The sequence below is a fragment of the Colius striatus genome, chromosome 12 (assembly GCF_028858725.1).
Source record: "Colius striatus isolate bColStr4 chromosome 12, bColStr4.1.hap1, whole genome shotgun sequence".
NCBI lineage: Eukaryota > Metazoa > Chordata > Aves > Coliiformes > Coliidae > Colius > Colius striatus.
The window spans coordinates 15831188-15857599 of NC_084770.1; the positions used below are offsets into that span (position 1 = coordinate 15831188).

At 37.5% G+C, this 26412-nt stretch overlaps 1 long non-coding RNA gene across 2 annotated transcripts in view; it reads left to right on the forward strand.

Annotated features, from left to right (window-relative positions):
* Nucleotides 1-133: 133 nt before the first annotated feature.
* The window catches only part of LOC133626456 (uncharacterized), a 47631-nt gene continuing 21352 nt past the window's right edge, over nucleotides 134-26412 (forward strand). For both annotated transcript variants that reach the window (XR_009819534.1, XR_009819533.1), the window contains exons 1-3: nucleotides 134-352; nucleotides 18801-18922; nucleotides 23395-23526. This is a non-coding gene — a long non-coding RNA (uncharacterized LOC133626456). The remainder of the gene's footprint in view (nucleotides 353-18800; nucleotides 18923-23394; nucleotides 23527-26412) is intronic.

Consider the following 26412-nt stretch of genomic DNA (forward strand, 5'->3'; position numbering starts at 1 on the left):
GCTCAACGCTCACATAAGCTTAGTCATGCAGAGCTTGATGAAAGCCTGTATCTGTGCCAAATGCATGTGTTTTTTGCAATAGCTTTAAAAACCAGTATCGTTACTTCCAAACGTTCTTTCTGCTCATCTTTCCTGCTAGATGTCAGCCTCAAACAGGAGTACTTGATGGTATTTTACGTATCAAATGTTTCCATTTTTAGTTTCTTTGCGTTAATCTCTCACTAGGGTTTTTTTTTTTTTCTGCCAGTTTTAACCATGTCTGTCAGAGGGGCAAGGATTGCTGATAAGTGGCCTAAAAGTTAGGAGAAAACTGACTACTGGGTAATGAGATTCAAATACACCACAACTGAAGGTAAAATACAGGTTTAACATCATAGGCTTTGGTTGCATGTTGCTGGCTGGTCACAGATGGTTAGCATGCAGCTGTTGGACCATTTTTACTTTGTGCTTGTGTTCTCCAGTGAGTAATTCGAGGGTTTGGGGATGAGCTGGAAGGATTCTACTGGGAAAGAACTGAAGGTCATAGGTGCAGCTGAAGTGGCAGGCTCTGTGGACAGTAGATCCTTGAGTCATTGTGGTGAACCATGAAGGGAAATGAGACACAAATTGATTTAAAAAACCAAAACCCAATAGGCTCTGCTTGCTCCAGAGAAGACGATATTTTTTCCACTCAATAACTCATATCTCTGTTTAGCTATGAGGTTGTGTTAAGAAAAAAAAAAAAACCAGTTATGTGATCTTCTCTTTTCCCATGCTATGAGCATAATATTCTCATTCTTGTATAATATTTATTCCACATGCATGTTGGGGGGACCTTTATTATAAACATTGTTTAAATCTTTAGAAATGACTCAGTTTATTCGGTCAGTGGTGCCCTGGCCACACATGGGTAAGAGAGCCCTTCTTGCAAAACAGCAGCTGCTCTCTTTCCTATTTGCAGAGGGATTCTGGACTTTCCAGAGTTAAGTATGAAACCTGATAATATGAAGCAAACAGTTGTGCTACAAAAATTCTGTGCCAAAAATTTTCATTGCCCCAAGCCTGAATAGCCTGAGGTTACATTTATTCAGCTTCCAAGACACAGAATCTCAATATCAACTGCTAAAAAAAAAGTTGATTGAGGTTTAAAAAAAAAAGCAAAACCAAACTAAACTATGCATGAGCTGATGTCCTCTGGAGTAAAAACAGCACACAGATTAAAAAAACCCAAACTTCAGAACTGCGTGAGATGCCAGAGTGTCCACATTTGCAAAACGAGGTACAGTTCTGGTCAGTAATGATAACAGGCACAGGCTTGAGCCAGTGCAGTCTGCATTTCAATTTGCCTGATAAACTTTGTTTTTCTGGAAGTGTGGGGAGGGTTGTTTACAGATTAATCTTGAGGCAGATTGCCTGTACCTAGGTGAACATGAGGATAGAAAAGGGTTATTATTAGGTTGTGGGCCGTAATAGTTTGCAGCACATCAGCCAGACTAGTGAGGATGAATCTGGTCTAAGTTTAACTTTTACTTACTGTAACATAGAAGTAACTACCAAATGAAATTACTTTAAATATTTACTGAAATAAGAAAAGGAAGGATTTTCTCTACTCAGTCTCCAGAACTCAAGAGTCTTCCCCTGATAGTAGCTACTTGCATTTTTTTTTTTCACAGGACTACCTAAGTTGATTTTTTTTTGTTTTCCTTTTTGCAACACCCACAGTGAAACTGACACTTACATTTCATAGGGCAGTTCTGGCCTGGAAGATGCTATGAGTAAGTCCAGTTGCACCATTCTCAGTCCTCTGTTGAAACTATTCAGCAATGCAGGAAGGAGAGAAAGCTTCATCATGGGAAGAGGAGCAAGAAATAGCAGGATTCTGTGTCCTTGGGGCCCTTGGTTGAAGAGAGCAGAAAAAGCATTGGCTTATTTAAGTGAGCAAAGTAAAAGTTGAAGGATTAAAAACACTGAAGGATTAAGATTGTTGTCTTCAAATACATCAAGGCACACAGAGGATGACTATCAATGACAGCCTAAGGCTGTAAAAGAGAAAACATGACTAGCAGAAAGACTCCCAAATAGGTATAGGCTGAAATTAGAGTTTAAATTGGGGGTTGAAGAAATTTCTGGAACAGCCTTTCAAAGTTAAATAACAGAAATTAATAATGCCTGCCTACTTACTTTTAAGATGGAAAAAAATATTTATGGTGCTGAGATATTGTGAGCAATATAAACCATATTTTCAAGATCGAAGACTTTGAAAGTATTGATTCCAACAAATAAACACTCAGCCCCCACTTCCATCCTTCCAAATGCTGTTGTCTAAAATTCAGGGAGTATGTGGACAAACTGGAGGAAAAAGGCACAAAACCAAGAACTGAAAATCTTAACTCACAGTGAAATGGTATCATAGCAGGGTTTTAATATGTGAAAGAATGATTTTTTTTTGCCACAATCTGCAAGTATCCAGATAGGAGAAAATAATTATAAAGGCCTCTTTAAATTCTTGTCACTAGCAATTATGAAATCAAGATTGGATATGCTCTGGTCCATACAAAAATTAATTAATGGAAATCTCATCGTCTGTGTAACTGAAGGTCAGAATGGAATTGTCATTCTGGGACCTTCTGATATCAGACTGTTAAATGCTCATTTTACCACAAAGCAGAGAAATTTTAGCCATTTTCAGGGACTGGGGCAAGAGTGAGACAATGAGGAAATCAACAATATAACTCCTCAGAATATTGATCTTTTTAACTATGCTTATATATAGTTCTGAAAAGATGTACAAATTGACATCCCTATTAAACTACTAGTAGGCTGATAGTTTAATTTTTTTTGTAGTTTTACAGTAATCAATTATTTCTCTGCCAATTAACTTTAGCGCCTTTGCTGATGCCAAAACAAGGGGTATTGCTGGGTTTTACCGCACATATTGCCTACCCTTCATTAAAAAAACCAAAAACCAGAAGCATACTTTCTTCGTAAATTTTGTAAAAAATAATTAGGCAAAAATCAAGGTCAACTAAATTCAGACTTGTGCTTTTACTTACAAACACACAGTGTAATAACCTGCTCTTCCATTCAGTGAAGGGAAATGCTGACACTGAGAGACGTGCCATAAAAAAATAACATAATGATACAAAAATTAATCTAGCTTTGCCTTTAAGTGAGCAAAATCCTCTTTGGTTCAGTTACTCAACCTGAAATTTTGGCAGAAGGCTGATACCTATGAGAGACATCCATCCAGAGTCTTCCAACCTTAGCAGAAGCTTAGGCAATGGCAGCACTTAGGCTCTCTGTAAATTACTGTGCTTCTCTAATCCTCAGGGGAGACAAGCAACACAGAGGAATATTTGAAGGATATTACGAGATAGGATCATTTTTGCCTCCTGTCTTACCAAATGACAAAACTACATTACAACTCAGAGAAAGTCCTGGAGGAGTTCTCTTGGCAAATTACATGCTTCCAAGTGTGGCGTGTTTACACCTTCATGTGTATGTTTTTTTTGTTTCCCATGCTGTTCTTGGGTAGCAGAAGGAAGTTTGTGGGATATGTAAAATCACCTCCAATAGACTTGTGCCAGTAGAGCAGAGCATCTAATATTTTGTGGCACAGCACTGATATTAAATGTATGGTCCCAAGAGGGATCATCTTGTTGGGCTGCTACGGCATAAAGAGCCAGAGGTTTGTTGCAAAAATGGAAAGAAAGGTCCTAAAGCAAAGCTTGTGGTTTGTTTTATTCTGTCCTCCACTGTGATTTTTTTGCACTATTTGAGTATTGAGCTGAAGACGAATCTCTACCAATTGTCATCAGCCTTTTACAAATGCATCCCTGACCTTTACAAATGAATGAATATTTGTCTGGAGGTTAGCTGAACTGAGTGTGCCATACTCAGATACATGGGCAAGTACTGTAAGCAGACACCGCTTCTGAAAATAGGATCCACAAAAGGTGTTGCTAAGTGAGGGTGTGTAAAAACATTTTTGTGCAATGCAGTTTCAAACCTTCTGTCTGGTACGGATATCAGAGAAAGAAGAGATCATAAGTGTTCCTGTTATTGTAAATTAACTTGTGTAGTCAGTTAACACCTGCCTTGCAAGGGAAAATCACTGGAGCTAGGGTTTTTTTGGTGTGCATATTACAGATGATAGCACTCACAGTTATCTGCGTCTAGACACAATGAACATAAAATGTTTCACAGTTGTAGGGTGAAAAACCTCCTCTGTTTAGAAGGATGAAATGTGTTAATAAGCTACAGAATGCAGTAGGTGTTTGCTGTTACATTCTACTTCCTGTTACTGGAGTCTAAAAAAAGAAAAGTCACTGAGCTAATTAAATTATATAAGGAAACAGTCAAGAACCAATATTAAAAGAAAATTGGTTTTGATTACAGTCTGTAACCAAAGACTCAGAAGTAACAATGAGTAATATGATTCAGGTTTCATTTGTTCAAAGTCCATGAGATAACGTGCATGCTCAACAAAAGAAAATTTTACATCCAGGCAACAGGCTACTATGTGAAAGTAATTTCACACTGAATGACAGTGTGTGAACCTTGTTTTTTCACAGTGGATGAACTTCTGGCTTACCATTGCTTGGCTAGTCTTCCTGTTTTTGTCAGTAGCAGCACAGGGAAGTAAGCAAAATAAAACTGGGTATCTTTCTAAAAGCAAAGAGAAGCACAAGACGATGCCTGCTGGAAGTGCAAGGTTCATTCTGGCACTATGCAAAGAAACTGCACAATCATTTCACTGAAATTTTAATGAACTTAAATGAGAACACTACCGCTTAATGGACTTTATGCAATCATCTGAAGCTCATCCATTCACAACACAACTTTTCATGTGGCTGGCTTGGTTTAGTAATTTTCATTATCACTTTACATCTGCCTCTTTTGAATGATAGTACAGATGCAGCTGATCAAAAATAACCTTGTGCTTGACTTTGTTCCAAGCCAGGAAGTGAAATGCACTGAGCACCAGGGACCTCTGTGGTAGTGTGAAATCATGGTGAAGTATTGGTGTGGAAAGGCCTGTCATAGTATTAGCTTTAGAAATTTAACTTCAGAAGTTCTCATCTAAACCCAGAAGTTTTCATCTCTTAAGTGTTAAGGGTTATATCCTTCCTAACACTGTTACTCCCACAAACCCAAATGAATAATTTCTGCCTTCTCAATACATTCAATGGAAACCAAGAAAGGAAAGTATTATTTTTTCTCTATTGCTGAGCCAGTTTTGGTCCTTGTTTGATTCTCAGGAAAGTCCAGACTACCTTTGTCTTGAACTGACATCTGGGCCAAGTTTTAGTGCAAGTGTCATGTAAAGAGGTATCTGCATTTCTGCTATTAGACTGGACCAAAGCAGGGTTTCAGCTAATACAGATCTATGAGATATAAATTATAGCTACTTCTTGCAAACATCATAATGTGCATGATTAATCTCTGGTTCTGAACACTAGTACTGTCCTGGTTTCAGCTGGGATGGATTTGTTTTTTTCTTTCCAGTAGCTGCTACGGGGCTGGTTTGAATTTAGCATGACAACAATGTTGATAACACACTGATGTTTTAGTTGTTGCTTAGTAGCGCTTATCCAAAGTTAAGGACTTTTTAGTTTCCCATGCTCTGCCAGCATCGGGGTGCACAAGAAGCTGGGAGGGAGCATTACCAGGACAGCTGCCCTGAACTAGCCAAAGGGCTATGTCATACCACAGAGTGTCATGTCCAGTACAGAAACTAGGAGGCGTTAGCTGGGAGGAGCAGATGGCTGCTGAGGCATCGGTCAGCGGGTGGTGAGCGATTATTGGACAGTTTTTTTTCTTGGGTTTTATTTTTCTCTCTTTTTGTTACACTCATTTCATTACAATTATATTTTGTTATCGTATTTTACTTTCATCATTATTATGTTGAATTTCATTTTAGTTATGAAACTGTTCTTATTTCAACCCGTGTGTTTTACTTTTTGAAGGCCTCAATAAAACAAAGTACTTGGGCATTTTTTTGTTTAGTATCTAAAGGGAAGGGATATTAAGACTGACTTTAAATAGTTTGCTTAATCTGTGCTCTTCAAGAAAGGAAGGAGTTGAGAAGAAAGTTTTCTGCTACTTTGTTGACAGAACCATAATGTAAAGTTTTCTGTCTACAAGTATTTTCAGGTTGCTCTGAAAAGTCCCAGCTACAGAGCAACAGATATATATATATAAATGACTTATATATGTATCTGTTATATATATTGTTATTAAATACATAAAGTAATTGCAGATAAATACAGAGTCTCAGTGTCCTAGGAGTGGAGATAAATATTTCCCAGACAAAGTACTAAGAATGTTGATGTGTCAATGTCAGGATCTCAACATGAGTTTTCTTCCCAAAATCGATTGTATTCAACTCACTCAAAAAAACAAGGGAATCTTTTCTAATACTTTAGCCATAAGCACTGACTTAAAAAAAATACTCAGAAAAAAGGAATAAACAAACACATTTTGATGCTTGCAAGATATAGCTAGTAATTGATACCACATAAATGTACATTACCTCAGTCCCTGTTCTACTGTTAGATACAAGAATGAAGCAGTGTGGAACAGATAGTATTGCAGTGAAATGAGTTATCAAGAAGTTGAAACGTGTTTTCTGGGCTTTTGTGATTGCTTTCTCAACTGAGATGACCTTCCTGTGGTAGATGTGTTCCAGTTGTATCACAAATGCCATTGAAGAGAGTGAGAGTGGAATAAAGTCTGGACTCTTGCCTTTTTTTTTCTATCTTTCTAAAAATACCAATCCATTAATAGCATAGTATTTTCCGAGACTGTTGAGATGAGAAAGGAAACTCATGCAGTAGACGGTTCTGATAAACATAAAAAACCTGACCATCCTTTTGATTTCATAGACAATATTATTGCACAAGTACTCAGGATGCCATGTCTTTGGCATACTTCCACTTCCTCTTTTTCAGTTGTTTGATACCTTCATAACAAATGCTATAGGGCGTCTGTCGTATTAGATACTGCAGTTCCTGATTCTACTTGTTGCCACAAGACTCATCATTTGGGCCCTATAAACTAAGGATGCTTTAACCTGCTCTTTCCACAACTGTACATGCTTGCTTGTGCTGTTTTGTTTCAGTGGCGTTATACCTCCAGCCTTGAACTTTTCCTGCTAGGCTGAACTGGTACTTCAGAAAGTATTTCTTGACATTTACAATACTGCTTTAGACAGTGAGGAAGAAGTAGATAACCATCAGAAACCCAAATACATTAGAGCTATCAAAAGGAGGAGCTGAGGAGGATTGTAAAGAGAGGAAATAAGCAAGAAAAGAAATAGGAACAAGGAGGAGACAAATGATAAAAAGAGAAAAGTCAATAAGAGTAAAAGAACTGCAGAAGAAAAAAAGGTTCAAACAACTGAGAAAGAAAGGTTCAAAAATTAGGCTTTGATGAAGAAAGAAAGAAAATTTTGATGAATGAAAAAGATTAAAAGGAAGATAGATACATGGGTAATAAATGAGGAAAAGCAAGGGAGAAAGAACAGTTCTAGGCAACACATGAAAATATGATTGTCACCTCTGACATTCACGTGCTTTTCTCACTAAAAAGAATGGAAGAAGAGGTCATAGAAGACTGACAATGTAAACCCACAAGACTAATTAATATCTAATATAATATTTGCTGGCACTTGGGAAATCTAAGTTCAAATCTATTCCTTTCTGACTTGGAGCAGGAATTTGATAGCAAATTCCTTTGACAGCAAAATTCTTTAACCATCTGAGCTGTATGAGCATGTCTGTACCACAAAGTCAGTGTTGCATCATGTCAAGACGCTGGAATAAGCTCTGAATTAAGAAATATTTGCATGGGAAGCAACACAGCCATGTAACACAGCATGGCACCCAAGCTACAATACCCTGTCCTTCCGTAGGGTGCTTGAGTGCTGTGGAATGACAAACAAGCATGGACAAACAGTTTCCAATGCCCAAGGTACCTTGTCCTGACATTCTCATATGTTAACACATTGAGAACTGTAGATGTAATTCCATCTTCTTCCGTTGAGGCTGTTTCACTTCCCAGAAATTCTTCAGTGCTCACAAAGCTACAGAGCATGTGAGAACAAGTCTAGCTTTTGAGCCACTGAATCCTTGTGTACTGATAATAATCACAAAAACAACAGCCTTTTTTGTATACAATAAAAGTGTGCTTAGCCATATCTGTTTGCAAGATTGGAAACTTACAACAAATTCACAAGTTCCACTTTATAGAAACATTTTTAACAACTTTTAATTCACATGACAAATGTTTTAAGAATTTAAGGCTTTCATCATTAAATGACATTTTATGTGAAATTAAAATAAAATGTGTTTTCTAAATGCTTAACAAAAAAGGCTGATGTCTCAGCTACCCACACTTGTTCCTCTGAGAAAGTAAAGTCTCGGCTATCCTAAATTCCATAGTCTGGAGCAATTTAGGTCTCCTTAGAGATCACAGTTTGAACTACAAATGTGGTAAGGGCTGCATCCTGCTGTAACTGAAATCCTTCCTAAGTCTACTTCTGCTTTTCAATCTCTCTAATTTTTCATTAGATCAAGAGTCACACATTTTTGTTGGCAGTAAAGCAATTCCAATTTGAACTGCCTTCTGTCTTCAATAGGAATTTTCCCAAAGTACAGAAATAAAAATGTAAAACTTTGCTGTGTTTCATTACTTTCATTCTTTTGAACATTGCTTCTCTGAAAGCTCTGTGTGAAATTATTAGAAGACAGGTTTTGAAATGCTTGTGAAAGTAGATGCATATATGGGACTCAAAGGGCCTTATTTAAAAAAGAAATTTGCCAGCTGCCCAGATCTCTGGTTGGTTATGCCCATTCAAGGATACAGAATCCATCATTCGTATGATTATTTTTACATCTGAACTTTTTTTTTTTTATACTAGATAGACTTGAAACTTTCAGGGTCATTTGCCCAGCATGTAGTTGAATGTCCTGTGCTATAGATTCCAATTAGCAAGACCATGTTCAATGGTCCTACACCACCAATGCTGTCTAACTGCTTTCCACTTGGCTTTATATGTTTCTTCTTTGTTGCAGCTGCAACCAGGTCTATCTACCCTTTGATAGAAAAAATTCAATTACCCCAGGGAGAAGCTTTTAGCTTTATTAAGCATTGAAGTCTACACATTTGTTCTTCTGTTGAAGAGCGGTTCAAAAGGAGAGTTTCTGAGGAAGTAATCTGATAAATTAGGATAAATCTTGTGGACTTTCACTGCTAATGTTTTTTCTGTAATCCGAGTCTAAGAATCTGCCATCTCTATGTACAGTTAAGCATTTCTTTAACACTTTTAGCCCCTGACAGATGTTTCTTATACTTTACAAGTAAATGGCTCTTCAGTGGGTTTTTTTGCAACTGCTGTGCTCTCAGCATAAAATTGATGTCACAGAAGGCTGGGTAGCTGTGCTCTAGCCTTGATAGATAGTAACAGAAAACTGTTCCCATCTGGTGGCTTTATATTGGCCTCTGACTAAACTGATGGTTTCCTTTCTTAGATGATGGGTGTCAACTCATCACCTCCTTGTTGTCAAGAGTAACCTTAGTTATCTAAGAAAATGCAAGGACTGTATACGCCAGATCTCTAACCTGCTCTCGCTTTGTTGTGACTGGCCTCTAAGGGGAGCAGAGTGGCCAAGAGACGTGGGAGAAAGCTAGCAATAACACTGTTGTAAAACACATCTCTTTATAGATAAAAAAAAAAGGAGCTGCTCTTCCTAATGCTGTCAATCTTGTATTTCACTTCATTGGTGGGCTCATTTACACAAGTAAATAAGGCTGTCATTTATGCCTTTTAATGTTGGAAAATTCCACAAAAGTTTCACGTGGCTGGTTTGAAATCGAATCTTTCATTATTGCCTCTATCTTGCAAATTAATTTATTACTGTATTTGAAGTCCTAAATGCCTCTTGAGAGAGCTGAGCATACAGTCTTAACAATCTACCCATAAAGAGCAAACATGAGTTACACGTTTAAAGAAGATAATCTTTCAGTTGTGTGGAAATCCTGTCACTCTTGCTTTTCTGTTTAAGCTTCATATAATAAAGCTTTTCTTGCTGTTTTCAGAGAAGTTTTGGTTCTTCCTCACTCATTGCCGTTCTCTGTGGCAGAGGAAAATGGCCCATTAAATTGAATCTGTGAAAAGGGCACACAACTAAATGAAATTAAGATTGCCAAACCAGAAGAAGACTGAAGTTCTTGGATTAAATCTGTTTTTGTAGAAACCCTCAAGAGAGAGTGAGGAGGAAACAGCCGTGGAGAGACTTCTTGAAACCCACAATTCCACGTAAATCTGAAGCTACTGCATGCCTTTTTTTGTGCATTATTGAGTAACAGCTACCATCAGTTTCAAACACAGGTAGTAGAATTCACATAAGCAAATCTCATCTGGCTCAATAATTCTCTATAAATATACATATTATAATCTGTTATTAACACGCAAGGTTCTGTTGCCATATTACATCAAAATATTACTATTGGGGATTTTTAATGGATTAACACTTCATTCATGTGCATCCATCATAAGGCCAACACACCACCTACATCCCTCTTACAAGACACATCCATCCTCTACTGTTCCTCAGAAGCATTTAGCTTTTTTCTCAGGAGCTCAACAAATACTCACTCTAAAATCAAAACAAAACTGGAAGGAAAAAAAGCCGTAAACTGCTTGCTGTCTCTTAGGAAAACATTATTTCATGGTGCAATAAAAATATTAGGGCAGAGGAAAAATAATTAAGATTATCGAAATTAATTCTATATCAAAGTCCACAGAAGGACTCCTGTTGACATCAAAGCTTTGGCTTCTCTTTGATAATGAGATTACATATCATACTTGATTTTCTACATATTCTTCTCTGCAGAGTAGATGTATTACTGCTGTCAACGATTCTGCACAAAATTAAATCAGTTTAAAAGCAAAGGATACATTTTTTTGTACCACTGGGTCTGGAAAACCTGGAACCTAAGACCTAACACCATCAATTTTGAGTTAAAACTGTAGCCAGAGCTTATGTTTCCAGTGTTTCATCACGTTGTGCATGCATAATTTAGGCTTTCACTTCCAGTTAGTCAAGATCTCAGCCTTTCGAATTCCAACTTGTTATCATCTATCCTGCTTCCCTCAATACATTTGTACACATCTAATTAGATGAAACTTAGCAAACAGTTCTGCTGACAGAACAAAAAAAGAGGAAAAATAGCTGTCTCATTTTGTCACCTATCTGGGTCTGCAAAAAATAGCTGGAGTAAAATGCAGTGAGAATCCTGTAGATAAGACTGAACATAAAGAAAGGGTTAACTTGTTTATGAAAACAAAACAAACCCCCCCACATCTCTGCTGGTTGCCTTCTCAGAATACAAATAGTATCATAAACCAAATACCCAGTCTTTCTTTAATACTCTCCATTTTCTGAACAGTCTGGTAACAGAGTCTGGTGGCATTTTGACATGTAACCTTTTAGAGTAGACTTGGTAGGCTGGAAGGGAGTACAGTGCTTTTGGAGCACTATTGGGCTCAGGCGCCGAGTCACTATTCCAAAGGGATATGTTGCTGAATCAGTCATTGCTAATACTGATGTTTACAGCATTAAGAAAGTACTGGAGGAAAGTCTTGCAGGTGCCAGACAGAGAGACATCTATATTAAGACTTATGCTGAATTGTTAATTTTTAGTTATCAGCAAAAACAAACTAAGAATCTGCGTGCTCAGCTGAGAGCGCTGTTGGTGCAGCTTGTTCATGCTTCAAAGATAACACTTTCAGTATGAAATGCTGAGATCTTTTTTCTCCTAGGTTTGAGCTCTTCAAAACATACTCGGTTACTAAATAAGCAATGAAATTTTTGATGTTTACATCAGTGTAAAATGCACTGTATTTTCTGGGATTTGGAGTGACTCAGTGTGCCTGGGAGCCTCCAGAGGAGAGGGGGTTTTTAAAAAAGCATTTAAAATCCACTAAGTGGAAACCATAGTGTTCATTAACGATGAACTCAAGCTGCAAAGCTCAGCAGAACATGGGCTGAAAAAGATCCTCATCTAGATCAGGGTACATCTGACCTGTAGCTGGAGAAGGCCAACTTCATTCTCCATACATGAAAACACTACAGTCCATTGTAGTTTTGCTGACAGCTCTTACGCTGGAATCGTTCCATAAGGCATTCCCATCCTAGCTCCAGCCTTTCCACTTCCTCACCCAGATCCTTTCCCTACTCCTTCCCTTCTGCAGCACACTTCTACAGATACAGCAAATGAGGTCTAGTAGGCAGGGACTTATAGAATCATAGAATGGTAGGGTTGGAAGGGACCGTTAGAGATCATCTAGTCCAATCCTGCTGCAGAAGCAGGTGGAAATGAAAGTTGACCGATCAGCAAAGAGGTGAGATTTAACACTGCTTAGGAAATGAGCAAGGTGCTGCTGCCTGTGCGAGGTGTGGAGGTTGAAGGCTGCTTGGGAGGTGAGAGTAAGCAGGAGAGCTGCTGCCTGCTGAGGCAGGGAAGATGAGTCCGTCTGTTGCACAGAGGAGGGTGACAGCTGCTTGCTGGGAGAGGGGACAGAGGCTGCAGCTGCAGACAGGAGGAGATGGTACAGGTTACAGGGCTTTGTGAAGCAGAGATCCAATTCACAGCTACCAGGGCTGCACATCTCTGCTTTGCCTTATCCTGCAATAGTGAAGAGCAGGTGAAGAAACAGCTCTGTCAGAAACTTTATGCTGACCAATACAACCGATTATTTGTTTCAGCACAGGGCTTTCACTCAAATGGTACTTTCTTTTCCTGATACAATGATTTATAATTTTGACTAACTTTAATTCATGGGCTTCTAATGAAAAATCCCGTTGTAATCATCTATGAGAGGGAACTAGTATAGATTACTAGTTTAGATTACATGCAGAAAAGCCCTCCTTGCTATACAACCTTCATAAAATTCCTCCTTACTATATAATCTTCACATATTATTAAGCAAAGATCTCTTTTTAAATCAAATATTAGTGGGAGAATATCCCTGCTCTTAGTGATATTTCTAACACACCAACATTAGAGAATGTTCACCAGAGGCAGACTGAGGTATTAGTGAATCACTCTCTTTAGGATTTATGGTGTATCTTAGAGTGTAAGACTATGAACTGGGGGCCTGTGTTGGAAGTCACAGGAATGATCTACAAAGCACAAGAAAAAAATAATTTAAAATGTGCTGGAGAACACTTCAAAGAAGCCAGGTTCTGCTGCAAGGGTTCTGTGACAATCTCAGCCAGTGCTTTTCAGCATTTTCAGTCATTGTCTCATTTCAGTAAATTAAGACACCTCTATGCTTGATCATTATAGTAGTTCACAAAGCAAGGAGTAATTTATGGGTCTCTGGCTAATGATGGTACCTCACAGGCTGAGAGGACCACTTCAATGAAGTGGCATTGTGTCAGTGAGCTAGGCACTCATACACACGCAGATGATGTTTGAGTCTTAATGCATTTTTTCCTCTCCAAAGAAAACAGACATTCTACAGTCTTCTTCTGTCATTCTTCTTCCTGCATTACTCCACTTCAGGGTATTCTTTCCAGAACATGTCTTCAGTCCTTTCTCTCTACAACTAAACTGTAGGTCAGGTGGTAGGTAAGTATATTATAGTCTCAGGTACAAGAACGCCCTTGTAAACAAATATTCAGTCATTGTAATAGAGAGGAAAGAAACAAAACAATGAACTCTGCTGTTTAGTCTTTTGGAATGTATAGCTGCCATTCAGCTGGCAAAGTAAATGGTGGGCAGAAAATAACACTGCTACTATTATTATATATAGTAATATTTCTGTGGAGAAGGCAGCAGCAGTCCTTGCCCTCATACCATCAACAAGATTAGCTGGCACGAGCTAATGGGATCTCTACTATCAAGAGTTGTCCAAACCTTAAAAGAATTTATTCAAAGCAGAGAAGGAACAGAGAGATGTTACCCAGGTGAAGGATACAACACCCTTACTTTCACTGTGCTTTTTCATCCCACCAGTAGAACAGCTTTGTCTGTGAATCTGCCTACAGCATGGAGGGAGTAAAAGACAGAATGTGCACATACGCATCTTGCAAAATTAATGCCACAGTGTTAAGTTCAAAAAGAATCTAATTTTATAGGAAAAAATACTATTTTCATGGAATCACTGTCACCCTGGAACAACCCACCCAGCAGGTACTTGTACCTACGGGACAAATGGCTAAGCTCTGCCTAATCCTCAGAAAACTCTGTATAGACATCACTGGCTTGTAACCATGAAGCTATTTGGGACCATGAAAGACGTAAAGCCTGCTTCACAGGCCAAGTGGCACCTGGTATTCACCAGAAAATAGAAACCTCAGCACATCTAGTTCATTTTTGGATTGTGAAGAAAGCCCATGGTGAGAAGCACAGTACCAGCACTGCTTCTTGGTTCTGGGATTACTTCACCTCTTCTTCCAAGAGACTCTTCTGTTCCAGATAACAGGAGAGTTGCAATTTTTTTGCAATGTTCAATGTTTGCTTTTTCCTTTTTCTGCTTTTATCTTTGCTTTTCTTTGGTGAGAGACATCAAAAATATTTTTAATTTAATTTTAGGATTCAAAAGTGCAGTTAGGCCTGTTCATTATAAACAACTGGAGTTTACCTGGGGAAAATGCCAGAAAATTGTCTAATAGCTTGAAGTAGACTGAAGCAATAGTTGGATAAGCTTACTTTTGAGAAAAGGAAGGTACTAGTCACCACAGAGGAACCGAAACATCTTCATATCTTTCTCAGAAAGTTTTGTTTAGGTGCTAAAGGTTTCTTTTCAATTTCCCTATAAAAATTCAGGGTTACAGATTAAATTCTTTAGGGTTTATAATCAAAGAGCTCATAATGAAGTATTTAGAGTTTACAGACAGTCTTTGGAACTGATGATCTGATGATTCAATTCCAATCTAATATATCGATCACTAACAAACGTCAACTTATATGACAAATACTTCAGTTAGTATTTGGTCAGTAAGTGGGCTGCCTTAACTTCCACGTTAATACTGGTGATACTCGCTGAGTTTCAATTTCCTGCTTTCATTTTGTTTTCCTAAAGAGATTTAATAATTTTAAAAACAAAATAATAATTAATTAAGGATATTTATTTATTTTTTTAAATGAGCAGCACAGACCAAGAACTTTTCCATATTGAGTGAATATTAAGTAATCAAGGCAAAACCTGATGGGTCCCCAATTAACATTTGAATCTCTCACATAGTCCTACTCATGGATCAAACTAACATCACGGTGAGTCATCTCACCCAGCATCAGATATGTACCTTTGGACAAGGCACGCTCCCCAAATATGCCAAGGAATCACCTCCATAGTGTGATCCCACCACGACACTGAGCAACAGTCTTTTTTTGACAAAATGTGCTCCTAACACAATTAAAACTGGACCAAGCAATACCCTTCTTAACCCTCAAGAAGTCTCTGAGACTGAGGATAATACATCCCCCATTTGGAAAAAGTGAGTGCCCCATTTTCCTTAAGTCCATCCTCTATCTCAGCAGTAAATTCTGTTCTTTTTTTTTCCCCTCCATACTGAAGAGAATCTCTTCACAGACTGGATTTCCCTTAATAATAAGTGTATTACACTTGGTGATTCAGTGCACTGCTTATCATGCAGTCTGTGGTGGACATTTACTCTTTTGGCCGTAACAGCAGTAAAATTACACAGGGTAGAGACTCACCACAGTCTGAACAACAAACTTGCTACACTTGAATTCTGTGTAACCTCACTTGGCAGGTAATGATTTGAACATGAAAGTATTACTGGATTATTTGAGTGTTTCATCCAGTTGAGACCTTGTCTCCATCAGGAGAGGAAAAAATGGGAGCAGAGGTTATGTAGTTCAACTTCCAGTCCCTTCTGCTCCTACCTCCAGGTCAGCCTTCTCATGAGCTGGCACAATGCTTTCTGTTCAAACAATACTCAAAATGTGTTTTTACGAGAATTCTGACTAATCTAAAGCAAATGCCTTATTTTCACCTCAAAGTGCTTTAACCCAGGCTTATGCACGTGGAGTCCTTTCGAACTGATATATGCCAAAACTTATTGTAAAGACTGATTACCTGATCTAGTCACTGTTATTGCCTTCTCTTGTAAAAGCTGTAATTCTAGCAAGCTCCATGAAAGACATGAACAGGGACAAGTTTTTAAGGGCTGTTGAACTACACCCAGCTGGGAAGATGCTGTCATTTATGTTTGCTGCACATTAGTTCTCCATTAGTAAAACCTAGAATGTTTTAAATGTAGCCTTACACCAGAAGTGATTTACTTCTAATTGTACACAATACTTAACAGTCATTGTTGGGTTTTTTCTTCTTTTGTGGTGGGAAAGTGCCTACAGGAAATCTGCACTTTGTCCTCTCCAACTTTAACTTCCAGAAACTTGAAGGGGCTAGTATTTGGACACAGTATGAATACTATAAATCTTATTTTTCTGTATTTTGTGATGATGCTGCCATCTAGAGTGTAGAAGTAATGTTGTGCTAAGAAATGCCATCAGCAGTATTTAATTAGTGGATTTTGTATTAACAGTGAGCAAGATCATAAGCACACATTTTTCTCTATTTTGTTCCACTGCTGCCACCTAGAGTTATAAAACAAGTATATTATTTTCCAACTACAGCTATTTAATTAGTAGCTATTTATATTTGTGGGTGATACCTTACTTTTTCCCAATTTTCTCATTGCTTTGGCTTGTCCCTTTGTCTGCAATGTCAGTATAACTCCAGTATTGAAACTATTTTTCTCTTATAAAAAAATTAACAAAGCAGTTAAGCCAAATAATTAATTTGTTGTGATTTTAGGCATTTATCTTCAAAGAAGAAAATATCTTAGGTCAACCTGACATTTTTTTTTTCTGGTTGCAGGACATTATTCATCATAAAAATTGGACTTAATATTCATGTGAGACCCCCTAATCAGAATTAATAGAGAAAATATAGGCTGCCATTGTCATTAACAATGACAGATAGCTGCTGTTACTCCTATAAAAAACCCCAAGACTTTACAGAACCCTTTTTTTGGGGGGGCACAGAAAGCAACACACATGCCTTGGGGACCATAAAACAATCAATAAAAGAAAATAATGAATAATAGGTTACCAAATCTGCAGTCACTAGTGCATGTGACCTCCTTGTATATTTGAAGGTTCAAAAGAAGTCTCCTTTGATGCCTAGTAGGTAACTACAGAAGTTCCTGGAAGAAATCCTAGGCATTCTTGTTCTTTTAGCCTATTTAATTTTTAGACAGCTTTGGATGACTGCACTGGAGGTAACAGCAACCCTCCAAGATCAAACATTCACCAACTCTTTACCTGGATTGTTCCTTCCTCTTTGCTGATGTAATCACTTTCATTATCCCTCTTCAGGTGGTCTCGACAGCTTACTTTGTTGGGAATCCTTAGCTTGTCATGTCTAGTGGAAACAGTAGCACTTTCTATATCTTTGTTTGACAGCTCTATTACAGTGCCTCAAAACTCAGGAATTTAATACATAGGCCTCCTCAATATCTCTAATGGCAAATTTCATGAAAAAAATACCCTTTTCTTGGACTTTGATCAGAGAACTTTCTCTAGCTGGCTGTTCTTGGTTTCTAGTTCCTCTAGCTGTGCCCCTTACCTTCTTTTACCTACCTTGAAGTAAAGCCGATGTCCTGGTTTTGTCTTTTCAAACTATCTTTATGAAAACTAGTCACAATGGCTTCACCTTAATAGCAACATGAAAGTCACACATGCTTCTGTATATCCTCCAAATAGCTCACCCCAGGAAAACTGCTGCAGATAACACAGGTAGCCAAATGAAGCAAGGTTTTATTCTCAGGTTGGTGTCATTTGTCTTTTTGGTTGTAACACGGAAACTTTTGAATAATACTTCCAATCAGTTTCTCAAAGAACATTCTAGACATAAATGCATAGGTATTTACAGATTTAAGCAGAAGCAAATGAGAAAGTGGGCTAAACAGAGAATATATAAGGCTCAGACATGGAGCTGACAGAACCAGAAGTTACAATATGATCTGTAATTGTCTACCGATCAAAGCTATGAACAGCGTGCATTATAACAACAAAATATCTCATCTCTGCTTGTCTTCTCATTGTAGAAATAAGAGAATTAATAATGGTGTGAAAGATAGGTCTGAAGGAAAGGGCCACAAGAGTCCAGTATGTATAAAGGATGAAGAGTGAATGGTATGGAGATGGAAAGAGCCCCTGTGAGGCTGGAAGGAAGGACTCACAACTGGCCATGTCTGGGAATTGGGAGGGCACTTGTAGTGTGACACAAAGAATGAGATGGAAGGTTCAGGGCGCTTCTGAAAATTTAACAGAATGGGAAAGTGGTGGATAAGACCTGGTGTAAAAAGTAGTCTCCTGAAGTATTCATTACCCTAAATAGTGATTACCATATGAGATTATACAAAAAAAGAATAGTCCCATGCAAGCTTAGGAACAGCCTTTGTGTTAAAGGTATAACAAAAGCATTGGCAATAGGCTGTTGTTATCTCCTAACCTCAGTTATATCTGAATAACGACTGAAAAAAGGATGTGTAAATTACATAATCACTACTTCCAGCAGCTATTACAACCTCTCACTCATACTATCTATATCCTCATAGATTATCATGGGTTGTGTCTAAGGAGCTTTGATTCTGCCTGTAAAATTGACCCGGGGTGAATGGTAATACATGATTTTTATGAGAATAGACTATCTGTTGTCTCCTTGGGTCAGCAACCACTGCCTGAAATGTATCTTTTTTTTTTTTTTTTTTCAGTTTGAAATAGGGGTCATTTGTTATCGTGTTTCATTTGGTCTGCAGTGACAATCATTTTGGAACCTCTTGTTTTTGTTAGATATTGGCAACGCTTTTCCTCTGGCCTCCAAGTCTCAGAGCTGGTAATTCTAATGGGTGATACATTCAGTTTAAGAAAAAAGTATTATGTTGTTGATACTTTTTTTAAAAAAACAACTTCTCTGGTATTTATGCTGATTTTTCTTCTAGTATTTGTGACCATAAAAGCCAGGATGTATTATACTTCTACTGATATAACACAGAGTTATGAAATTGAGGCAGTTGTAACTGCCATTGCAAGCCATTATCTATGAACTTGCATGGAATCCAATCTTATACACATTATGATAAGCTTTTGTTATTCAGCATATTCTATTCTAACTCAATATTTAAAATGAGAATCGATCAGAAGATTGCGCCACTGAGTGATCATCTAGTAGAAAGATTCATTCTACATTAGCTTTTTTGGTCCTTTGTTAGACTTAAAAAATAATCAGTAATTTGTTTCTGTAACTTCCATAAGGTGCTTCCTTGTGACAGTCCTGCTTGTAGTTTATCAGTCATACTGTCCTCAAGCTTCAGCCTGAGTGGAACATGCAACTGGTTATTATCCAGGTACCTCAGCATGTAGTGGTCCTTTTTAAAGGCTCACCTTGTGTGCAACTCTCCCTCCCTTTTGGTGCTCTGATATATTCTGCCAGTGAATACAACTGCCACGTAGTTAGTCCACTTTTGGTCCCTATTATGTGTAATACAGCCTGTTTCTCAAAGTATGGGACCAATCAGTTTTAATTCAGTTAAGCAGTCCAGAGGTAATTACTTATTCTTCTTCTAGAACCCTAAAGATTCAGGTCATGGCATTTTAATGGCTTTTAGTTGCTGGGCTGGGTTAAAGCGAAAGAGAAAATTTGGAAAGAGGTATCTACTAAGAAGAGACATGACACTTCTGAAGCTCCTTTACTAAGTTGGTTCTACTCAAACTAATGGCCTTTTATTTTCATTAAAATAACCATATTTCTGCCTTTCAAAATACACTCATGGCATCCACCACTATTTTTGGATCCTTATTTTGTGTTTAAAACAGTGGGCTTATTATTACCTTACCAGATGTCTGAATTCATTCAGTAACTATTATTTTAACCACTTAGTTTTCTTTTGGTGTTAACATCTCAGCACAATGGAATTTATATCAATGTGTTAACTTCTGCTAAATGTGCACAAAGAACTTAACAGAGAGCTTATGAGATTTAAGAAAAGCATTTGAACCCTGATCAGCATACAAGACCTACCCAATACACAGATTTGACAGTTTGATTCTGCAGCCTGGTCTTCAATCCAAATTCACATGGGATCCCCATTGCATTGTTTCAAATTATATTTTCATCTTGTAATGTGATTCAAAATAGTTCAGACATAAGAGTTTCCCATTCTGTTTGCATTATTAAACAAGCATAGCTTTTACTTTTGACAGTAAGTGGCCAGGCTTGTAATGCTTCTAGTAATTATCTTTCACTGAATCCCAGTACTTATTTTGGAATTTATATCCAGGAACTAATCAGGTACAAAATCCTGCTTTGAAAATTTATTTAGAGCCTCAGAGACAACTGTTCCCATGTGATCACAGCTTTGTCCTCGAGCTGTTTGTTCATATACGTGTGTTTGCCCTTATACCTTAAAAATTTTTCCTGAGTGGTACATGTTTGCATTATATAAGCAAGTCATACAAAGCAAGAGAAAGGCACTGTGATTTATTAGACCAAGTGCTAGAAATGGGAAAAAGACAAGGTTTTCAGCACATAACCCTATCTTTGGGTTTGAAACAGATGCAGCAAAATTTAAGCTGAAGTTTAATACAATTCTGTCAGCTTTGCTAGACACACTATTGCATCCCTTTTCATGGAGCAGTTTTAGAGTTTTCCTGCATTTTTGAAAACCAATTTATCATTCTTTTTAACCTTTTGCTAACTCTTGTTTTCTGTCTTTGTGCCAAGGTATATATTTCTAATGAATGCAGTTCAAGTTGGTAATTGTTTGCTAACACTATCATTTAGAATGAAGACTTTTTCAGAAGCTCTCAAAATATCCTGTCAATTCACTACAATAATTGCTTTGGCTTCTTTATTCTTTCTACCATAAACATTTGGTCTGATCAACCTCACATTGTATAGATTCATTAGCTGGGTTTGAACCATAGTGATCAATGACCTTATCCAACATTTTATTATAAAGAAAAAGTATTTTTGCCAAGTAACATTTTTGATCAAAGGCATCTTGAAACTCATTCCCTTTAAAAACTGCCATACATTAAAAAGTGTTCCAACTCCCACTCCTGGGATGACTTCAGTACTTCATCCCATGATTGATTGTTGAAAAAGACATTGTGGGCTGCAATGGGCTGAAATGTAAGCACTAAACTAAAGAATCACAGTCATCCATCCTTTCTCTAGCTCCATAAATGTCTAAACCACAACAGCCTCCAGAGAAGGAACCAGCCCATGTGCTCCACTTATCTGCGAGGCAGCATAATCGCATAGACTGAACTTTAGGCAGAACTTTAGGCATTTGGAGAACTTTAAAGTGTATACAGCTGTGGGATACATATCTCCAATGTTAGACAGCAACTATATGGAACATCTGAGGAGATCTGAGGAAATTTTGGTAATTAACTCTCACTTTAAAAACAACTGTAGATCTAATTCTACATTAATAGATTATAAATAGATTGTAAATTCCTACTTTTCATCAAAGTAACTAGTCGCAGCTTGTACCTCTGAGTTTATAAGAATTGCACATCTTTGGTTTTTACTGTTGCAGTTGTGTCACAGAAGAGACTAAGGTTTAACAGCACTATGTGAGGTGGGTTCAGTATCCACACTAGCTTCAAATAAACTTCCAGTCTCTAAAAGGCCATTCCTTGTTTATTGAAGACTTTGGATTTTGACCTAAATGTCTCCATTTTACTATATAGGGTCTTAGCATGTGTCTAGGTTTGTCTGCTTTATCAGTGGATATTCTATCAACTCTCATCTATGGTTAACTACAGTTGTGGGGGATTGGACTCAGTAAACTAGGGGACATCTTCCAGTTCTATGTTCCAGCTATCTTTAGGTTTAAAAAATAAGCAAAAAAAAATAGGGTCAAAAAGGAGCTTCAGTAGTTTATAAATATGATTTCAAAGGCAAGACTGTAAGAGTTTTGTTTTTTCTATCCAGCAAAAAACAGTCAACTTCATCTCCAGGCAAAGGTAAGCTCTAATTTAAACACAGTCCAGTCTAAAACATTAGGTGTAGAACTGTTTCATCATATTGGCCTCCCTAAATGGTTCTGCCATGATGATAACAGAACCTTGTACAGCACTTCCAGCAAGTCCGTGATTTACCCTCATATTTCAGAACTGAATTATGGAAGCCATGGAATGTATATATTTCTCAAATAGCATTGATGCTAATTTTAACCAATTGACAACTGCGTTACTCCTAAAGCAGGTCACTCAGAAAGCCGGGCTTTTCCAAGCAGTGCTCTGGATTCCAGGGATAGTCAGGAATTCAGACTAACAGTCTAGAAAGCCAACTAGCATCTACAAAACAATCATTAGTAGATGTAATGCAATCCTCACACTTCTTCCACTACTGAATTGAATAAAGAGACTGTGCTATGGGAGAAGAAAAATTGCCAAACACGCTTGTTTAAATAGTCCAGATTCTGAAGTTTAGTCTAAACAGGGAAACTACAAGACAGATAACATTTGGGTATTCCAGTATATTTTCTATTATAAAGGATTTTATTCTAAAATAGTATTGTTATCCAAACCAGTAAAAATATTTCAGAATAAAGTCACTTGTAATTGGAAAGAAACTATTTACATGGGAAATTACTCCAGAACAGCAAAAGGGAAATAATTATTCTGGGAAGGTTATGCAAGTCGATGTAGCCAAATTGTGAACCAACTGAATATGCCCCAAATGCAGGCTCTGACACGCTTGAAGTGGTAGATAAATTACAGCATTGAAAATTCACTGAAGTCCTATGTTTGGAAGGCTATTTACCATGCTACTGGCTATGTTTACAATATCGTTATCATCACTTTATCCTAATTTAGTTGCACTATATGTCCAGGGACGTGAATCTGGCCAGCCTGCTAGGCAGTGTTCGAGCAGATTTGATGTGGCATTCCTTTCCCAAAGCTATCAGGGAAACCAGATAAGCAACAACAGAACAGTAGTAGCTTTAAAAGGTGCTCATATATGGAGTTATCCCACAGGAGATAAAGGTTTTAGGCCTGAATTTAGAATCAAGTAGCTTTTATCCTTAAACAAGGGCTTTTGCCCATTTCTTTTTTTCTATCTGATTTCATCGTGAAGACACAAAGATGAATTTGCAAAATCACCACTATTTCCATGGCAACAGATAGTGATGTTATGATGCCCACTGTTGGAGCAAACAAAACAAGCAACCAAGCTATTGGGATAAGGACAGAATAGGATGCTTTATAACCATAAAGATGCATTTCTACAATTATTGCAGGTTGACATGAAATCCATTCCATAGACATCCACTACCGCTTTCCTCCCCCCAGGCCATGATTCTTCACAGAAGTTAAAATGACGAGTTAAAGAGCTGATCTAATAAACAGTAAATCAATGGAAAGTCTGCCGCTGCAATTTTGGGAACTGGATTGGACAGGACAGCACGCCACTCTGAGTGTGATGTACGTATCATTATGCTTGTTTGAGGAGAACATAAAACAACTTGCTGCCATGTGATTTATGTAGCATCATGTGCTAGATCTCTGAAAGACCTATCATGTGGCTGATAAATGACAGAATTCTTGTCCTACTTATAATAAATTACAACCTAATATTCTACTGACTCTTCAGGTTTTCATCTGCCCAATAGGATGGATTCTACTTAGAAACAATGAGTTCCTATTTTCTTTGAGAGAGACAATCTTTTTTAGTATTATGAGGATAAATTAAAAATTTGATTTCAAGTTCAAGCTTAAACTCACAGTGAACTTCCAAAAAAATTATGGAAAAGAAAAAAACAAATAAGAGGGGAAAAGGAATTCTGCTTCCTTGGCTATAACGTTAATATAAAGATAATATAAATATTATCTTTAAAACTATGGAAGTCAATTTTTCTGCCATTGAACCCAATGGAGATTGTTTCAATCATCTCCCCTGTCAGGTTTATATTTAAAAAAACATTTTATTATAAAGAGATATATATTTTAAAAGTGTGCCTTTGATAAATGGCAGCAGACGAATGGGATCTTTGAATAAGCTCTTTGAAGCCTGCAGTTTTATGAGCTCAGTGCCTTCAGAAGCTTCTAAAGTAGTTATAGACAAATGGAGACAGCTAAGGCTTTGCACACTTACTTCAAACATCAGTAAGTGACTAACATAAAATTGTAGTGGCCATTAAAACTTCAAAGGAGAAGTATGACCTGAATATTACTTGTCATAGAACAGGATTTGTTACTGGAAGGTCTGATCAACTTTTAAAACTACAGTATCTCCACCAAATGCCAAGATCATGACTTAGATAAATTATTCTGTCTCAAATAAATTTTATTCCTGAGATATCACTTACATTACCAGTGAAAGCACGCACTGGGTAGTGATAAGATGCTGGCTCCCCCTCCTTGCTTCTGGATAACCTTTGTCTCTATCTTGCAAAAGCTGCTGTTCTTGTAATGTATTCTACCTTCTTCCTACCTCTCATGGTATCTTTGCCCAGAAAGCCGCCTCTTCTTCTGCAGGCCATAAAACTGTTCTCTTCTCTTACAAATTCCTCTTCACAACTCACTTTTCCTCCCAGTAGTTCTTGAGCTATGACCAATCTTTCTAGCCATCCTACAGACACAATCATACAAATACTTATGATAATCAAGAAGATTAAGAAATGAGTGTCACCAGTTCCTCTGTTGGTTATCTTCCCCCATCAGAAGTGTAATAACTGTGTGAAACATAATCCTTTGAAGAAATCTAATGATTTAGTAGTCTTGCATATATTTATCTTCCCATTCTTTATCTGCTAGATGCCATCTGCTTCTTTGTCAAGTCCTGTTGTATCTCTCTTAGACTATAAGGTACTCCAATGTAATGACTTCTTTAGATATATTAAAGGAAAAATGTTAAGAATGTGGCATACATACAGTGATACATAGTGGTGTCAACACCTTAACAGTTATGCTTCATTCTCTAGAAAACAGTCAGGAAGAACTAGATAATTTGAATCATCGACCTTTTTATATATGGAGAAGCAAGATATTTTGGTCTTCTGCTATTTTTTTCAGTCTCAGAAGTAACTTTTTATAGATTAAAAAAACCTATCAACTGGAGTCTCCTTCTTTTCAAGTCTCCTTTTGTGGAGGTTTTCAAAACCCACCTGGACGGGCTCCTGTGTGACCTGATCTAGGCAGACCTGCTTTAGCAGAGGGTTGGACTGGATGATCTTTAGAGGTCACTTCCAACTCCCACCATTCTGTGATTCTGTGAACTACATTTTATTGTGTCTTGGGCTTTTGAGATTACTGCAGTGAAGTGATTCAGACAACTTCTTCACATGACAGCCATCGATGACTAAATCCACAAGTTATTGTTTACTACTCATACAGATTTTCAACAGATTTTCAAAAGAAGTGGGAATGCTTGTTACTCATCTGGAAGGTTATCATTTTGATAAATCAGTCACAGAGAGTCTGGAAATATCAAGCAATTGCTATTGGGGGTGATAGCCTGCAGCCAAAACTAACTTCTCCAGAATCTGCAAATCTTTCATTTGTAAGTATACTGTTTAGAAAATTACAGAACCCATGGTTGCATGTACTGTTTTAAAGAAATACAATAGAAAGATAAAACTACACGATGTAGAAATAGTTCTGAAGTAAAATTTAAGGCTTGTTACTTCAGACTTCGGTTCCATTATTGCAGGAAGCTTTTAAGATTAGCAGAGGGCTCAAAAAAGTTTGGATTTCTGTAGTTCCCAGTTCAGAAAATATAAACTGTCTTTAGAAAAAATAGGACCCTTCTGCCTTCAAATGAATACTTAGCCACTTCCACTACCTATAAGCTTTTTAGCTTGCCAGAATATCTGCAGGAATGTCAGTCAGTTTTTCTAGCTACAATGATAAATGGACATGTTTCTCATTGTTTTAGCAAGCAAGGTTACCAATAATCAGGAGAATTCAAATGCAGGTGCAATGGCATGAGTCCCTAAAAGTGATAGTGTAAAGCAGTTTAGACAAAACACTCAAAATACCAAGCTTCTGAACTATTTTGTTAACACAATGTGTGAATCCCAGCAGAAAGATGAGTATGAGCTTGATAAGATGTAATGCAGAGTGAGCATGAATCTCTAAAATTACTCAGAAGTAAGCTTAATCGCCCTATGCTGTTCTGCCTAAAGGAAGTTTGGTGGAACATGTTTACAAATATTGTCTTCAAAGCAAATCACAGAATCATAGAGTCTTACGGGTTGGAGGAGACCTCAAAAGCTCATGCAGTCCAAAGCCCCTGCCAGAACAGGGCTACCTAGAGTAGTTCACACAGGAACTCATCCAGGTGGGTTTTGAAGGAGAGAAAGAGACTCC